The sequence below is a fragment of the Corvus brachyrhynchos genome, unplaced genomic scaffold, assembly GCF_000691975.1.
Source record: "Corvus brachyrhynchos isolate BGI_N302 unplaced genomic scaffold, ASM69197v1 scaffold145, whole genome shotgun sequence".
Taxonomy (NCBI): Eukaryota; Metazoa; Chordata; class Aves; order Passeriformes; family Corvidae; genus Corvus; species Corvus brachyrhynchos.
In genome coordinates this window covers 49,606-56,253 of record NW_008238344.1, presented here as the reverse complement: position 1 = coordinate 56,253, position 6,648 = coordinate 49,606, and the positions used below count along the sequence as shown (strand labels likewise).

The following is a 6,648-nucleotide window of genomic DNA, read 5'->3' as shown; positions in this document are numbered from 1 at the left end:
TCTTGAGGGGTCCCCCCCCCCCCAGTCCCGCTCCCTGAGGGGGCCGCGATGGGCAGGAGGGTCCCGATATCCTCACCCCGGCCCCTGAGGGGTCTGGGGTGCCCTGGCATTTTCCCCCCGATCACTGAAGGGGTTTCGGCATCGCCCCCGTGTCCCTCAGCCTCGTAGGTGGCTTTTATTAGTGGATGTCAGCAGGGCACCCTCAGGGTGCCTCTTGGCTGGTGATGGTTTGTGGAATCCCATCCCGCTGGGAGCTGTGACAGTGGGTATGGCAACCCTTGGTGAAAGTTGGCATTAATGGTCACATAACACAGCTTTTCCTTGGATTCGGCGGCAATAGTAACTCCATAATGAAAGCAGCATATAACACCTCTTCATACATGAACGCACATGCCCAAACACCAAAAACCGAGTCTAATGAGTGCATCTTAAGCATTCAAACATTGCCAGATGCAGAAGTGTTTGAGGGTCTGAAACAAAGGGTCAAGTGCTATTAAACTTCGTTTGCTTTGCAGTTTCAGCCTGATGGTACCAAATTCATGGGAAGGAGGTAATTTGGATCAAGAATCTACAAAATTCCTGGGAAGAAGGTAACTGGGATCAAGAATTGTCTTGGGCATCGAATGACAACATTACATATGATAACCAGAAGCTGTTCTAAATGTTAAACAGAGCAAACTCTTTGTCAGGAGTGTGTGTCAACCCATCGATTCCATTGAAGCACATGGCTGATACTGCTGTGATCTGCTCCTCAGGCAGGCAGCACTTTATCCCTTTAAATTTAAGCACTGGAGAAGCCACATGGTCGCTCTTTAGGTTATTCCCCAGTTAAAATAATGATCAGGGAGGTTCCTGTAGCTGGGCTTGGCTGCAATGGAGAAGTCAGGCTCTCGAATGGGGCATTTCGCCTCCTGGTGGACAGGCGAGGATGGAGGACAGGGATGGAGGACAAGCTCCCTAAACTGGACTAAACCGAGTTTACAGAGTGGGCTGCACAGCAAGCCAGGGTCCTGAACATGCAAATATAGGGCTGCTTCAAGGCTCCTAGCTCATGTTCAGATATGCCTGCATTGATAGAGAGGATTGATAGAAGGCTAAAGCTCCCAAAGTGTTGTAGCAGTTCCCTCACCTGAGACTGGTGTTTCATTCTGGATTTTGATCAAGTCATGCAGGGATTACTATCAAGAAGTGATTATTTAAACCAAGTTCCAAAGTAGACTTTTGTGTAAGTTTTATATACCCTGTAGGTCTTCCAGGTATTTGAACAGCAAACACTTTTTAAAAACCTTTACCGCAAGTAAACAATGGAGTTGCTATCTACAGTTCACTAAAAGTCCGACATATCAGTTATTAGCTACAACAACCACAGATTGTGATAGTTCTCCAGCCTCTAGAAAGGTGCAATTTGCATGTGCAGTGTTTTTTTAGCAGCAGTATTTAAATGTAGAGGAGGAAGCTATAAGGCAGATGTATTGGGATTGAAAAGAGCAATTAGAGGGCAGGCTGTGGTCACAGCATCAGGGTTGGTACAAAAAACAGACTGGAAGCCTGTGGCCTTATTCTTTCCTGTGCTGGCAGCACTGTGGTCAGCACCTGCTGCTTCAGCCCAGAGTAGCATTTAAAAGAAATGAAGCTGTACATGAGCTGGTTTTGTACACATTTCCAAAACTGACTATTTAATACACTGCAAACATTTCCCTGGCTAACACAACTTATTATTACTACATGTTAGGGCTTTTATTGCATAATCTTGGCATCAGCTGCAAAAGACAACAGAGTGCTCCCAAAATGTATCTTACACAGAAAAAATGGAACAAAAAAAAAAGATAGAAGAGGCAATTCCAGCAAAACATCTGTGATGATATATTCAGCCCATTATTTTGTCAACAGTGCAAGTATTTGGTGGCATAATAAAAGGATACACTTTGCTTAGCAAAAACATTAAGGGGTAACAGCCAAGATAGATAGGGTACAATTAAAGGTTTGCTTAACCCATGGGATTCCACTTCCAGAAAAATAAAAATAGAGCTGTTTTGATCCCTCCTTCTAAGTTCTAGTTGTATGTTCTTGTTTGGGGGTCGAAAAAAAAATCACTTTTTTTTTTAAATTTATGTTTCATTCTCAAAAAGTTTTGTAAGTTAATCATAATAGCAACAGAATTCTGCATTGCAAAGGGGAAAAACCAAGCCCACCTGGGAGAAGAGATAACAGGAATTAATCATGTGCAAACTGCTTTGAGGAAAAAGTGCACAATCCAGTTTAAAGCCTCATTTTAAATTACTCCTGTGCACTAATTTTCTGCTTCATTTTGTTAACATAATTGATGCTAGACTTCAACACATCTTAGAAATGCACAGCATTGAGCATATTTCCTTCTGATATGTTTCTCCAAATAAACAGCAAAGAAATGGTAATTTATTACAGTGTATTTTTCACATGAAAGCTGACCCCTCTATTTCAAGGTTTCTTACAGGCTGTCCCATGAAATGGAGACTAATAGAGGGCAGGGTACCTCGCAGCTGTTCCAGTGACAAATACCATAGATAAAGTCACAGTTCAGTTTTCCTGCAGGTAGGCAATCCAAAGACTATGCCACTTCCAGTACAAAACACAAAGAAAGAAATAGCGTTAGATAAACCTCATTTCCTGGCAGAATTTGCCATAAGTTTCTCAGCTGGAAGTCCTGCCTAACCTAAGGGAATCGCTGAACAGGCACCTGATTTACATTTGTGTAAATGAGTGCAGAATGCCTGTTGTAGATGTGTTGGTCTTTTGCCTTCTCCTTTCCCCATCATATTATTCTTCAAAGAATATAGGAGAAATTATGAAAGGGGATTCATCAAATTCCTTTAGATTCAGGTTTAAAAGCAGTCTGACAAAATGGCAGTGTGCACTCCCCCCTCGTTAGTGCTTTGTGTGCCTTTCCTGCAAGGCTGCTTCAAAGCAACACAAGAAAGAATGCCTGAAAATGTTTAAATTGAGTTTGTAATTAATTTCTTTTTATGGCTCAGATCCTCACATCTGGTTAACATAGTCCTCTCTTCAGCTGGTAATGGACTTGAGACAGTTCTGGACTTTGTGAACCTTGAATCTGAAGGTAACCTGTCACTGGCACCTGTGGATTCTCTCTCTATTTGTGCCCTTAATGTTCTCTGTTGCTATTCATAGTCCTTTTTCGGTTTTATTTTATTTTCAGTCATGTGATGCAGTGTTCTAAGTTCAGTACAGAAGAGTCTGTTGGGCTGTGCCAAAGCCAAAAGACAACCTACAGCAATTCTGATCGTGGAAAGACATAGCAACCTTTGGGATTATTGCTTAGCAACTGCAAACACACAGAGGAGTAAAACTCACAGCCCAGCTCCACAGCAGGTCTGAGAAATCCCTAATTCACTTCAAGATTTTTAATGGTTGAGAACAGATGGGCATATATTAAACCCCTGTTGATTTGCAAAGCCACTTTGAATGCAGGAGGAATAATATCTATTTTGATACCTGCTCCAAAGGTAAGAAAAACAGTTCTTCAAAGCTTCAGAAAGCAAAGGGGAAAATGTTTTAAAATTTAAATTGTATTGAAAAGATCATGTATGAAGAGGGTATTGGTCTCTTTGTGATTGATGAGATAAATATGCTCTATGAAACGTGTTAGGGAAAGGCAAAATTATTTCTGAGCAATGGAATGTCAAAGAGAATGGACTTTGTTTTTTGAAAGAACTTTTATAAGGCAACATCTCCAAAATATTTACCTAAACAAACTTTAGTCCTTCCTGACTTTATCCCACCTATTAAAATTCTCTTAACAGAATAACAATGAAACCATAAGAATATTATTTATGAGCAGATTTGGGTTTTGTACAGAAAACACAGAGAGAATATTTATGTACCTGCAGGGATTCCAGCAAGAATATTTTTCTCACAGAAAAGGAGCCAGGGAAGTGGCATCCTACTAAATAATGGAAAGCTTATCTTGTCTTCAGCTTGAACAAAGGCTTACAGGAAACTTTATATCACACTTCAAATTTCCTGGGTGTTTCTAGAGCTTGCCTCTGTGCTCCATGCTTACTGTTATTTGGGCTCCATTTGGGAATGCCATAGGCCCTGAGAGCTCTCTATATTATTGTAAAATCACAGACTCATAGAATCATTAAGTTTGGAAAAGACCTCCAAGATCATCGAGTCCATCCTTTGACCAAATACCCCATTGTCAACCTGACCAGAGCACTGAGTGTCACGTCCAGTTGTTTCCTGAACATTTCCAGGGATGGTGACTCCACCCCTTCCAATGCCTGACCACCCTTTCAGTGGAGAAATTCTTCCTTATGGGCCAAATTCTCAACTAACGTAAATCAGCAATGAAGGTTCTGAGCCAACAGGGTCTTATCCGAACTGAAGCTGTGTCTCTGTAATCCTCAACAAATTCCAAGTTTCATGTCCTGATTTTAGCATTCCTTTGTTGTTTATTTTTTTGTATGTTCTTCCATGCCCTCTTAGTCTTCATCATCTGTACTGCATTAAAGCACTGTTCTCCATGCTCTGCTTCCATTCCTGGAGTTATGTGGATGCCATGGAATTGAGACTGAACAGTCACGCTGGTTGTTTAATGTTTTGTTTTGTTCCGAGATCCTTTATAAACATTTACTAATCCTCAAAACCATCCTAACAAAAGGTTGAGAGCAGTGTAGAAAATATATTCATCATCTTTCAGAATCAGCCACCTCATAAAGCAGAGCGCAGTTGTCACTTCAACATTGCACAGCAACTGCAGAGGGATTCATGAGGGATGTTTTAAAAATAATATAAGTATTTGAAACTACAAGAAAAGTTTATTTTGGCACAACAAAACCAGCTGATTTGGAATGTGACCAGAGCATGGTTAACATGCTGCTTTGAACCAAGGATTCTGGTTTTACAGCTTATTGAAAGGAACTCACCTAAGCAAGGAACAATTCGACAGGGTGGACAGGTTTCCCTTTCTACCATTATAAATCCAGACTCCTTTCCAGGTCATATCCTTTGGTGGCAAAACCAACTACCAACCTAAAAGCCTCTGTGTGGGTCAGGTAGGCAGCTTGAGCCAGAAATCCATCCCATTCCCAGCAGGCAGTCACCTTTGGAAAAAAATTACTAGAAGATACCAACAAGCCCATTGAGAAAACAAACCTACAAATTTAATGCTGTGAAGCATCCCACCTACCCAGGCAGTATTTGTACTCCAACAGTGGTAATGAACCAGAAGGTCAACATATTCATAATTACATTTCTGTGCCAGGAGGGCTGTAGATCACATTTATGCATTTCCTGGAGGCTGAACTCGCTTCAGAACAGCTACAAATGCTTAAACAGGAAGAGCAATACATATCAAAAGCAGTGCTATTGCTATGGATACTGAAAGGCCTCAGTGAAAAACACTTTTAAATAAAAACTTGAAAAGGGTAGTGTGGCAACAAGTTCAGAGTGGAGTTTTGTCTCTAATTTGGAAAGGTGTTAGATTATTTTTTAATATCACTCTTCCCTTGCTGTTGTTTAACACTGAGCTGGGGGATTTGTGGTGTGCTGGTGATTTTTTGTGCTTTGAATCAAGTAGTAGCCAGTCTTCTGTTCCATTCTGCATGTGTAAATCCCATTCCAGGTACAGACAGTTATGCATGGAGACATACAGGAACATTTTTCAAATTGTGCCTTGTGAGCAGCTCAGCTTCTCCTGATATTTCACAGAATGAACATTTTCAGCAGTGAAGTTCTTGAAATTGTAAGGGGATTATTCTTTTACAGAATAACCTACAATATAAAGTGCTTGTGAAAAAACTTAATTACAGAGTTCATGGTATAGATTTCCCCTTTCTATAGAAGCTCTGCTGACCCATGCACCTGTGTCCTTGTTACCTTGACAAAATGTCCAGAGGAAAAAACAGCTGCCAAAGTTGAAGTTAAGTAGTTTGTGGGACAAGCTTCCTCACTGTTCTTCACAGCCTCAGAAAAGCTGAAGCAGAGGAAGCATGTAGAGGAATCTTGCTCCTGGGTATCTGGCATTTTCCATTACTTGCTTCCTTTGTCTCATATCCACTGGATTTCCTGGAGGCAGGGAATGGACTTAAACAGAAATAATGTACTGGGGGTAAGAGGATTTCACTGGTTGGAACTGGGGGACAAGTTCCAAGCACTGTTCACCACTTGATTTTTGAGTCTCTAAGTGACCTGGAATTAATCATTCCCCTTTTGTGTCTCAGTTTCTTCTGCCCTAAGAAAGGAACACACTAATTTAGTTGTTCTGTCTCCAAGGGCTGTTGTGATACATAATTAATCTTTATAAATAATTTACTGACCTTTGAAGTAAAGTGTCTGTATTTACTTAAGAGTACAAAGCAGCAATAACAGAATAAAAAAGGAATATAGAAAAATATTAGTTAATGCCTAACAATAGATTCTATTCCTGTGTCACCTGTTAGGGCACTGCTGCATCTTTTGGCATTATATAACAGCAGCTTTTTTTTCTATGTCACAGTGATTGACTGCTCAGCCTACAGGATCAGCCCAATCTGCAAATCTACAAGATCCTGAACTTGGACATAAGGATAGGGCTGCAACAGAGATGGAAAGCAATCAGGGGGATGATGAACTGCCATGTCTTAGTAATTACACTTCATGGAAAGA

The 6,648-nt window shown here is 40.8% G+C and overlaps 1 long non-coding RNA gene across 1 annotated transcript; it reads left to right on the top strand.

Moving 5' to 3' along the window:
* Positions 1 to 514: 514 nt before the first annotated feature.
* Positions 515 to 6,642, top strand: LOC108446943. The gene is made up of 4 exons (XR_001862283.1): positions 515 to 590; positions 3,012 to 3,097; positions 3,197 to 3,503; positions 6,500 to 6,642. It is a non-coding gene; the product is annotated as an uncharacterized LOC108446943 (long non-coding RNA).
* The last annotated feature ends 6 nt before the right edge of the window (positions 6,643 to 6,648 follow it).